The sequence below is a fragment of the Zootoca vivipara genome, chromosome 7 (genome assembly GCF_963506605.1).
Source record: "Zootoca vivipara chromosome 7, rZooViv1.1, whole genome shotgun sequence".
NCBI classification, from domain to species: domain Eukaryota; kingdom Metazoa; phylum Chordata; class Lepidosauria; order Squamata; family Lacertidae; genus Zootoca; species Zootoca vivipara.
The window spans coordinates 66620424-66632189 of NC_083282.1; the positions used below are offsets into that span (position 1 = coordinate 66620424).

Genomic DNA, 11766 nt, shown 5'->3' on the forward strand with positions numbered 1-11766 from the left:
TCAAAATAATTGAGCTGGCGATGTGTTGTTTTCCCCCTTTAATTGTGCACTCACTTTACACCACATTAAACCGTTCACATGATAAAAGACTGTAACGCTGTTCCCTGCAACTCCTTTTACAACCGTCCCCACACCTCCATTTCACACTTTGTCCTGGCTAAAGAAATAATTATACAGTATTGGTTGCACAATGCTCCACAAGTGTATCACTTCATTTATTTTTTTAAGAGGGGGAAGAAAGGAGGGAAAGACAGTGTTAGTTTAGTACCTCTCCTGAGCGCTACGACCAGATGTGGAGACCGTGACCTGGAATGTTGGCAGCCTGGGCTCTACCCCACAACCTGCTCTTGATGGGCTCTCCCCAACCTGAAACGTGAGCTTCTACAAGATGGAGTGCTTCTCAAAGGGGATTGTCAACTCCTTTGCAGCTGGCTCATCCAGAAACCAATACAGCTTCCCAGTATGGGGTTGGACCAGGGCAGCTGGCAGTGGGTTCTCTTCATTACCTTCCAAAATACGCTTAATCACGGCAGCCTTGCTGTCCCCAGTGGCCACAAACACCACACTACGAGCTGCGTTCAACACTGGGATGGTCAGCGTAATGCGTTCCGGAGGTGGCTTTGGAGAATCGCTAATGGCAGCCACTATTTTCTCCCGCTCCTGCAAGAGAGAATGATCTGGAAAGAGTGAGGAAGTGTGCCCATCTGGTCCCACTCCCAAGATCAAGAGGTCAAACACAGGCATATCCTCACCTTGGAAGGCCTCTTTCAGTTTTGCTGCATAATCTGCAGCTGCCTCTTCCACCGGTGGCAAAGGGTTGATAACAACAATTTGGTCCTCAGGTACAGCAATTTTAGAAAGGAGGTACATCTGGTAGCCAACGTAGTTGCTCTTGGGCTCACTGAGTGGGACGTGGCGCTCGTCGGCGAAGGCCAGGAGCCAGCGGGCCGGGCAGGCAGTGACGGGCAGCTCCTGGGCCAGGACGTGCAGCAGGCTGCCTCCGGCCAGGCCCAGCAAGAAGTGCCCGCCCGGCCCGCACTGCGCCTCGTGCTGCACCACCAGCTGCGCCAGCACCAAGCCCAGCTCCTGCGGGGAAGGGAACACCGAGACGTGCGGTGCCAAGGCCGCTGGGCCGCGTCACGACGACAAGGACCCTGGCACGGCGGGCGAGGCAGAGAGGGAGCCGCCGGGTGGAATTGAAAGGCCGCACGGCGAGGGAGCCGGGGGGACCCATCAGGGGTTGGTATAATTGCGAGCCCTCTGGTGGCTGGTGGCTGCCTTTGCTTTCAGCTGTCTTTCCCCTCCGATAGCAGAACGGTCCCACTCTTAGCCTTGGCGCCTCCCCATAACTGCGGTGTCTCTCTCTACCCGATACAGGAATTGCAACTGGGCTGCTTCTTCTTTCTCTCCCTCTGCAGGAGTGGAAAAAGTTCACCCTCCAAATACGAGGGTCTGCCTGCCTCAGAGAGGAGAAATTCACAGTGTACATCGCATGACCTATTAATCTCTAGGACTGCTCCTTTGCCCGATCTTCACCCCACCACCCTACATAGTTCCATGTTTCAGACATTTATGATGTATCACTAAATTGTAATCTTTAGCTGGTGATAGACCTACCCGGCACCTCCACTGGCTTCAGCCCGGAGACTTCATCAACTAACTTCAGCTTGCCAACTTCCAGAGCTTTCAGCTGTTCATGAATATCCACCAGTCCTTTTACACATCACATTCATTCACTGACACCATTTGCCTTGTCCACCATTAAAACCTCCCACACACATAGGCATGCATATGCTAACCAACATCCATGATAAACACCAACAGATACATTCACTCTTCATTCATTCACATTTGTTCCCTGGCTTCAATCCGCAGATATCCACTGGCTTCCAAATTTCATTTGGGAGGGTTGAATTTTGCTTATTGAGCTCTTCACAATTCACAAATCCATGGCTCACTGACTTTTTTTTCTTTTTTTAAAAAAGATGCCCTGCTATCTAGGTCACAGCAGGTTTGAAAGACTGAAGGTATGTGTTCTTTTTCCCCAGTTAGAAAAAAGCATTTATTAAGGAAGATAAAAATTTATTAAGGAAGATAATTTTTTTTGCCAGCTTCCATTAAGCCTATCACCAGATGTCAGCCAGCTTTTGACCATGGGTATCAGCTGCCTTCAAGCCACATCCCTCTCAGCAAGTGAACTTGCCTTATTAATGCTCCATGGCATCCCACAGCCTGATGATCAGTTCCGTCCATCTGCCAATTCTCCTTCTCCAGGTGGAAGAAGACTGGGCAATTCTGAACGTCACAGCTGTTGCCCTCTGTCTTCTGTTGGAGAAGTGGAAAAGGTCCACCTTTATATCCATTCAGCTGTCATGTGTTTTTGTGACATCACAGGTAGTCTGTAGCCAACAGTAACAGGCTGGGGAAGCATCATCATTATCTATGCACAATTGGAGGTGCACTTCAGCAGCGATTTATGTGTGTGCTTGTTTAATAATAATAATAATAATAATAATAATAATAATAATAATAATTTATTATTTATACCCTGCCCATCTGGCTGAGTTTCCCCATCCACTCTGGGCGACTCCCAATCAAGTGTTAAAAACAATACAGCATTAAATATTAAAAACTTCCCTAAACAGGGCTGCCTTCAGATGTCTTTTAAAAATAGGATAGCTGCTTATTTCCTTGACATCTGATGGGAGGGCGTTCCACAGGGCGGGCGCCACTACCAAGAAGGCCCTTTGTCTGGTTCCCTGTAACCTCACTTCTCGCCATGGGTGTACCCAGGATCAAAACTAGGGGGGCACGCCAGCCACGCCCCCCAGCCACCCGATTGGCTGGCTGGCGATGACATGGCTGGGATCCCCCCAGGAGGCGTGGTTGATGTCCACGCCCCCCAGAGGAGAGGGGGCCATTTCCAGCCGTCGCTGCGGCACATGGAGGGAGCCACCCACGCTTGTGCTTCTGTCTCTCCTGCTCCTTTACCAGGAGCAGTGACTAAAATGAGGCAGCAGCAGCGAAGCTGCCTCCGTCGAGAGAAATGAAGTGCCGCAGAGCATTGTGGGGTAGCACTTTCTGTGCTGTGCTCGTTGTGACTTGAAGGAGTGTGGGCTGAAGTTAGCCCAGGTCCAGGTCCAGGTCCCCCTTGACAGAGGCAGTTTCGCTGACGCTACTGCTGTTTCGCTTCAGCGTCCCTGCCTGTCGTGCTGTGCTCTCCCTTTTTTGCTTCTGGGGGGGCAGCTGCCCCCCACCCCGTGCTGGGTACGCCCATGCTTCTCGCAATGAGGGAACCGCCAGAAGCCCGTCGGTGCTGGATCTCAGTGTCCGGGCTGAATGATGGGGGTGGAGATGTTCCTTCAGGTATACAGGACCGAGGCTGTTTAGGGCTTTAAAGGTCAGCACCAACCTTGAATTGTGTTCAGAAACGTACTGGGAGCCAATGCAGATCTCTCAGGACCGGTGTTATGTGGTCTCGGCAGCCACTCCCAGTCACCAGTCTAGCTGCCGCATTCTGGATTAATTGCAGTTTCCGGGTCACCTTCAAAGATAGCCCCACGTAGAGCGCATTGCAGTAGTTCAAGCGGGAGATAACTAGAGCATGCACCACTCTGGTGAGACAGTCTGCGGGCAGGTAGGGTCTCAGCCTGCGTACCAGATGGAGCTGGTAGACAGCCGCCCTGGACACAGAATTAACCTGCACCTCCATGGACAGCTGTGAGTCCAAAATGACTCCCACGCTGTGCACCTGGTCCTTCAGGGGCACATTTGTTGATTATTAAAGAGATGTGTAGCTCACCCTGCATCCATATTAATACCAAGCAGGGACACACTGTAAAATTGTTGCAGGGGACCCTTTTCAGCACAAGGGCTGCATTTCCTTCTGGGGAACCTTCCAAGGGTCACATGCCAGTGTTGGGCAGAGACAGAGGCAAATGGAAGCAGAGCAAAAGCCAGAACCCTGGCTCGGTCAGATCTCTCTATGGCTTTTGCCACAATTGATGGAGGTGTCCATTTTTGGGGGGGGAACTCAGGAAGTAGGGATAGGTTAAAGTAGAACTCGGGGAAAGTAGCACTGCAGCTTTGGGGCTATGAGGATCTTCAGCAGTCTCTTCTGTCTCCCAAGTTATTTAACAGTTACATGAAATGGTTGCAGGTTTATTTATTTATTTAACAAAATTTATATTCTGTAAAGCCTATACTGTAAGTGGTTTTCCAAAAAGGCTTTTGTTGTCATCTGGGCATTTGGCGCAAACTGTAATTTGGCCAGCAACAATTGGACCAATTGGCTTTCACTTAAGGCAGAGTTCCATTGGCATGCAGCCACTGAAACAAGGGTTTTCCATTGCACACTTTAGATCTTGTCACTATTTGACAGTTGTTGTTTTATAAGATTCCATTTGAACTCACAGGATCTCCAGTGACTCATTAGTAATATGCAATTTTTTTTGTCTAAGCAGAAAGGCATCATATTACTGTATAACTTAAGTCACCCTTGCTTAACTTAAGATAAGGCAGTTCTATTCCTCTTTGTCCCTTGGGCGATACAAAGTCTGGAGGGTTGTTCTACTCCACTTACTATCTAAAATAAAAATTTAACTCGCATCAGCCATTTCTGTAATTGGGATTGAAGAATTGGTATAGAGCCTTGAAATAAAAATAAGAACATGGGAAGAGTAGTCATTTTAACGGTTGCAATGCAGCCCAATAAGCTCCATTAAAAAATATTACTTGCCCTCAATTAATTTCTTAATTTTTTGAATAGCCAGCCAGCTGTAATTTTTTTAGTTGATTAATTTGATAGTAACAAAATTTAACTTTAACTCTCCTCTAATTCCTATCTCTAGAATACTATGATGATGATGATGATGATGATGATGATTACGACGAAGACATGTTTCTGTTTTGGTGGTCTTGAAACAAAATCTCTATACCAACAAATGAGGCACTCAGCAGCTGGAAACCTGAAAAGGTGGTGGCTGGAGCATTTCCCCTCTCTTTCCTTCCAGGCTAAAAAATAATAATTACGCACACCCTCCACCCAAGCAGGTGATCCAAACGGGCTCCCCCCCCAAAAAAAAATCCCTTTCCAAGAGACCAGTCCTTTTTGATCCACCGGGTTGAGGTTATTCCGTGTTTGTCAACCACCGGGTTGAGGTTATTCTGTGTTGAGGTTATTCCGTGTTTGCCCTTGTTCTGCGCGTGTGTGGAAGCCTCCGTAATCGGGCTCCCATCTGCAAGTTTCCTTTTACAAGTGAGGCCATGGTGGTGGCTGGCTGGGGCTCCTTGCCACCTCTTCCTCCTGCTGAGTCACTCGGTGCCGAAGGCATGCTCAGCGCTCCAGGCTGATGAGAATTGAAGTCAAATGACATCTGGAGGGCCACCGATTACCCATCCCTGCACTAATTTCTTGTGGAGTGTCTTATTCTGAATCTTGACGGGGCACAGGCAAACTCGGCCCTCCAGATGTTTTGGGACTACAATCCCCATCATCCCTGACAACTGGTCCTGTTAGCTAGGGATCATGGGAGTTGTAGTCCCAAAACATCTGGAGGGCTGAGTTTGCCTATGCCTGATCTTGACCATAACACCAAACACAGACTTTACCACATTGTTCAGATGCATCATTCATGAACAGCCTTGCCTCTGTATCTGTACTACTACCTGCCCTCAGCAGAGCTTGGTAGCATCCATTCTTCAGGTAGCTAAAGGGCTGGGTTTAGGAGAAGGGCCATAGCTTAGTACCGTAGTAGAGCATCTGTTTTGCATGCAGAAGGTCTCAGGTTCAATCCCCAGCATCTTCACTTAGGGCTGGGAATGTCCCATTTGAAATCTGGGAGGGCCACTGTTTGCAATTGATAACAATAAGCTAGTTGGCCCAAAGGTGTGACTCTGTATAAGGCAGTTTCTTTATTTTATGTCCTATAGGTTGGTGTTTTATTTAGTAGAAATGTTTGGGAACACTTGATTTAATGTCCGATACTCTTGATGATGCTGTATCTTTTTAGGAGAGTGTGGGGAGAGGGGGCGGGGGTCCTGGACTTTATCCAGCATCATTCACCAGTATGAAATTTGCATAAGGATTTGTATGCCCAGCTTTATGCAACTCTAAGCAACTACAGAACCCTCTAGCATGCTTAATCTAATCAAAATCCTGACCTAATGCTTCTTGACAGGACCCCGGCAGCCATTTGGGAGGCATCATGCTTATGAGCTTCCCATAGATATCGGGCTGGCCACTGTGAGCTACCATAGTTCTATGTTTTGTCAGGTAAAATTGTAATTTTATTTTATTTATTTTATTTTGTTTTATTTGGAGGTTTTTATCTTGCTCAGAGCAACCCAAAGCTACATACAGTACAACTAACCAACCAGGCAGACAATAAACCCCACACAGATACATTAAAATCAAGAGTAAAAAGAAATACAAAGCTAGCCAGTGGGCCCTGGCTGCTTTTTTGGTGTGAGTTTATAACTTTATTCTAACAAGACCCCCGCCCCAGACCTCAGACAAGCTCTGCATGGGCGTAGCTCCCCTCACCAAAGCCCATTTGTGGGTTCCAACAACATATTTTGTCCAAACATTGATTTTGACCTCCACCCTCCAACCAGGAGGTTTGGTGGGCTCAGAAGTGGGGAAACAAGCAGGAGGGGAAAGGGTTGTACTTGAACACCCCTCTGCCTTCTACTTTCTTGGTCTAATGATCCTCTTTTGAAACTGCTTTTCCTTAGGACGGCTGTCAGGATTTTGTTATACCCATTTGCGTGCAATGTTTTGTTTGGCTCCGAGTCAGACTTCATTCTGTCTGGGAATCACAATGGACACTTTGTTCTGTCAGTTATGTACAAGGGAGGAGGATTAATGGCATCTTCCCCCTTGTAATAAGGTGATGAGAGGCAAAGGAGGGCAGGGCTTCTGCACCTGAAACAGCTGTATAGAAAAGCGAATTTTAACTGGTGTCACTTTACTCATTCCTGCATCATTGTTATCCCACCATTCACCCAATGATCACAGGACAGTTCATAGTCTCACCCCATTTTATTTGCATTGCAACCTTGCAAGAAGGGCTAGGCTAAGAAAGAGTAACAGGCCAGGATCATGCAATCAACTTCTTGGATGTGCAGGGATTTTGATCTGGATCTCTCTGATCCTAACTTCCAGATCCTAACCCTGGCCTATGGTAAGGAATTATGGGAACTGTAGTCCAATAACAACTGGAAGGCCACAAATTCCCAATCCCTACTTGAGATTCTGCCTCTGTGCCAGTATAGGGCATACATACTGACTCTTAAGCTGCATCTGCCAAAATTGCCTCATCTGTTATCAGCTTGTGAGTGGATGTGGTGGTGGTGGGGGGGGTCCATACCAGTGGACTTGGGTTTAGCAGGCAACTATTTAAGGTTTGCAAGTCTTTGTTAACAGAGGGCTTTTTCTCTCTTCAGCTATACCTGGAGAGAGACACCCATGGCGGCTCCAGTGGCCCAAACTTAAGCTTTTAACTGAGAGCAATAAACTGCATGCACTGAACTACTGCCTGACCCTGTTTCATCCTCCCACAGTTAGTTTACTTGGCTACTTGTAATCTTGGCTCCTATTTTCCTTTTGTGCTGGTTTTCTTGGCATTGAACCTTGGCTCTAATTCCCTTTTGTGTTCGTTGCCTCCATTGGGTTGAATTCAAGGTTATGAGTCTTTATTAATTTTCATGCTTTGTTGAATGTTTAGCTTATTGCTGGTGCCATTCACTGCCTTACGTGCTGAAAACATCGAAATATAAATAGTTTGTGGTACTACGATGCCCTATTGATTATGCATTAGTCATCTTTTGTCGCCTTTGCAGAAGTCTAAATCATGCTTTGGTTGTTTTATGGAAAGACTCAGTTTCCATAATGATGAGGCAGCATGTAAGGAATGAGCAGAGGATAATTAGCTGCTATTAGTTGCCTATGAATGGGAACTGGGAATGAATGAATCTGTTAATTTCAGTTCCTCTCCGTTTCTCATTTCCCCGAAGTTCATTTCTCCACATTTCCAAACCAGTTTGCAAATTATTTTATTAAAAAGTCCTCATGAAAATTCACCATTTTGTGCATTCCCCCCTAATTTATTGTATTATATATAATTTATAAAGTAATGCATTTTGTATATTCTTTTCAGTAATGTAATAAACATTTTTATGGATACTTTACCTTTTGTAGACATTACATAGCTGGAGAATTGTATTGCAAAATTTGGAGAAATTTTGAAGAATGGCTGTATTATAATTCTCATATTGTTTCAGAAAGTGTGAATTAGGAAGCTTCACCTTTAAAGAGAACTGCATTGAATTTCTCCCCCATCCCTTAAAAGTAAGATATTTAATATAGCATGTTCTTTCAATTTATTCACTGTGATTCTTTCCAAACTAAACATATGAAACCTTTCTTGGAATATGATTGGTTGACTTTTTGCCAGGGCAAGATATATACGGCTCAAGGAGTAGTGACCCTTCCAAATGGAGACCTACTTCTATCATGGGCTAAGCTGCTTAGGCCCTTGCTATATAGCCTCAGAGACCTTTTTGACTGCTGCCTCACATTGCCAACTGCTAGCATCATGGGCTGAGTGAGATCCAGCTGTTCAGCCCCACACCCTTGCCTCAGAGGACAGCAATGGTAGCTGTTGCCTGGCATTTACCATCAATGAAAGACTTCCCTCCATCATGAGCTGAATGAGATCTAGCTGCGCAGCCCCACTCCCTTGCCCCAGGGGACACCAGTGGCTGTTATTGCCAAGGAAGAGAGCAGGAAATGTCACATGGACAATCCTGGAAGACCATGTTAGCTCTGTTCCTGATACCAGATTGGAATGTGATATTTCTTATGACAGTATTTTATAAGCCACAGCTTACAAAAAGGGTTGCAGCTCCACAGTAGATCATCTGCCTTACATGCAGAAGGTCCCAAGTTCAGTTTCCTGGTAGGGCTGAGAGAGACCCCCTCTCTGATACTGAAGTTTTTCACCTTATGCATTGACAACCATACAAGAATAACAACTGCAAGAGAGAGGAAGACTTAACCAGCTGTGTTGGTGTTCTATGTTCTTCATCATTGAGCTTCAGATGGTAAGTCAAAACTCACTATTGAATCACAGTCTGACCTAGGGGAGGGTGTGAGAGTAGCAGTACCACTATGCAAAATATATTATAAAGGTGGTGGTGGAAGAGGAGGAAGGGGAAGAACAACCAAAAATGCATAGTTGGGCTAAAGAAGAGTCCCAGGTCTGAAAAGATTAGAGACTATTATTCTACACTATATGCCAGACTCCACAGTCTATAAAAACTGCAAAACTGGTGATCATGCACTAAACATATACACAACCTTGATGGAGAAACCATTGTTCAGACTGTTTTTCACTGGATAGGCACAGTTATAGAAATTAAAGGCATGTTGTGGGTCCAAACCAAGGCTGTACTTTTGAGTATCATTCTGTTTATGTTAGTGTTGAGGTGAGGGATGTGTGCTATGATTGCCATATGGAAGCACTCTGTGTGCAATTGTGGTGCACAAAGCAGTTTCCATGTGGATCTCTTGTATTTCATGGAGTTTCCATGTTTCCTGCTGGTGGTGCCCATGCCTGGTAAAGAGGCTGATTATTATTTGCAATTGAGGAAGGTTAGCCAAATCACCAAAATCGAAGAAATGCATGATCTGAAAGAGGGCCAACATTCGCATGAAATTTGCTAATTCATATGTATAGATGCACATTTAGAAATGATTGCTGTGATTTAAACATACAGTACATCTCACTACAGTGGGGTAGACTGTGACCTGGGCACCTGCTCAGACTGCTATCCAGCTGCTAACTGTTAAGGGGCAGTTTTAGGGGCCCCTTTGCTCTCCCTTCTTTAAACTGGACTGGGACTCGACAACCCGTCAATATGGCAGTCTGCAAAATGGGACACATGGTCACCCTAAATTTGGGATTGGTGTCCAAAGGTTGGTATAAGGTGGGCTGAGGCAAATCCCATGTGTAGGTATAGCACAGCATCACTGAATCCTATCTCATGCTACCAAGGAACCCGAAAGGCCATCAGGGGAGGCTCTATAAGGCAAGTCCCTTCAACAACCCTCCTGCATAGAATGTTCTTTGCCGTTGTCCCAGCATCACACAGTGCAATAGTTAAATCATTTATTGCCTTAGCCAGGCACCCTTGAGCCTCTGATGGTTTCCATGGCAATAGCTCTTTTGTGGAGAAGCAGACCAGCCTAGTAATAAGCATCCTAGGGTAGGAGAAAAGGATTTAGTGTACCCAAGTTAGAGTGTCACTATGGGGGCAATAATAGGATTGCAGGCTGCCGCTTCCAGCTCTGTTTTTATCTCTTCGTAATAAACTAAAGTGTAATGGAGGGCTGGGGGCAGTGGGAAAGAACAGAGATGTATTTCCGACATTTAATACCCTGCTGACTAACCCAAGGGATTCATGCATTGGTTTCCAAGTACGAATAATAATATATCTAAAACAAAAACATGAAAATGAAACAATAATAACACATACATACAAAACAGACTCCCACAAGCGACAACAAAAATTGGCTCAAACTCACCACATGCAGTAGCTTTTCTGACAAAGAACAACAACTTATGGGGACCAATTTCTGAAAGATAAAAGGGAGTCATCCAAATGGACCTCCCTATGTAGGGAGTTGCACAGCAAAGAGACCACTACTGAGAAGTCCCTACTCCATATAGCTTCTTGCAATACTTTGAGTGGCAAGGGTCCTCCAAGCAAAGACTCCCTTGGTAATCTAAAGGCAGTGGGGGAAGGGCATAGACTAGAGAATGAGGCTCTTCTTTGGCTACAATGCACTCAGATGATTTGGGGCTTCAAGGATCAAAACCAATACTTTCAGTTTGACTACAACACTAACTACTAGCTGTTGATATACCTTATGGCAAGGGAGGCTAACCTGTGACCCTCCAGATTTTTATGAGACCCCAAACAGCTACGTTGGGTGGCCACTTCATTATGTCTCACATTAGGACTTGTACTAGCGCCAGTTTTTTCGTCTTCATTCTGCCCACTACTAAATTGAGATATTATTCAATTGTAAGGAAAAGGAAACATATAATTTCGTGTGATCTGCCCTCCCCGCTGGTGACACAAAATTCCATATCTTCTTACAACTCTTCCTGTGGTTTCATGTCGACTGCATGGCAGACAAGATGTAATGTTGCAGGATAAGTCCCATGCAGGGTAGCAGCAATCCCCAGTACACTTGCTAGAACCTGCCTAGTGGATAGGCGTGGAATCACTATAACACAGTGTCTCCAATCCCAACAGACAGGCTACAATCAATGGTACCAAATACTGCTGGGATGTTCAAGAGTCTTTAAAAGGTGACAGTTGTCTCTTAGTTTGACCAATGCGGTTTAGGTTCCCAAAGCATGCCCTGAAGTCAGATTTGGATGGATCTAGATGAAGAGTGGGAAACCTCAGGGCAGGGGCCAAACATTTTAAAGCCACTCGCCATTTCTAAAGTCTTTTTTGACTGGTCGTCCATGCTCACTGGAAGGACAGATTGTGAAGCTGAGGCTCCAATACTTTGGCCACCTCATGAGAAGAGAAGACTCCCTGGAAAAAGACCCTGATGTTGGGAAAGATTGAGGGCACAAGGAGAAGGGGACAACAGAGGATGAGATGGTTGGACAGTGTTCTCGAAGCTACGAACATGAGTTTGACCAAACTGTGGGAGGCAGTGGAAGACAGGAGTGCCTGGCGTGC

General features: G+C 45.8%; 1 pseudogene; it reads right to left on the minus strand.

Annotated features, from left to right (window-relative positions):
- Positions 1 to 243: 243 nt before the first annotated feature.
- LOC118088473 (6-phosphogluconolactonase-like) lies at positions 244 to 1176 on the minus strand (annotated as a pseudogene).
- Between the last annotated feature and the right edge of the window lie 10590 nt (positions 1177 to 11766).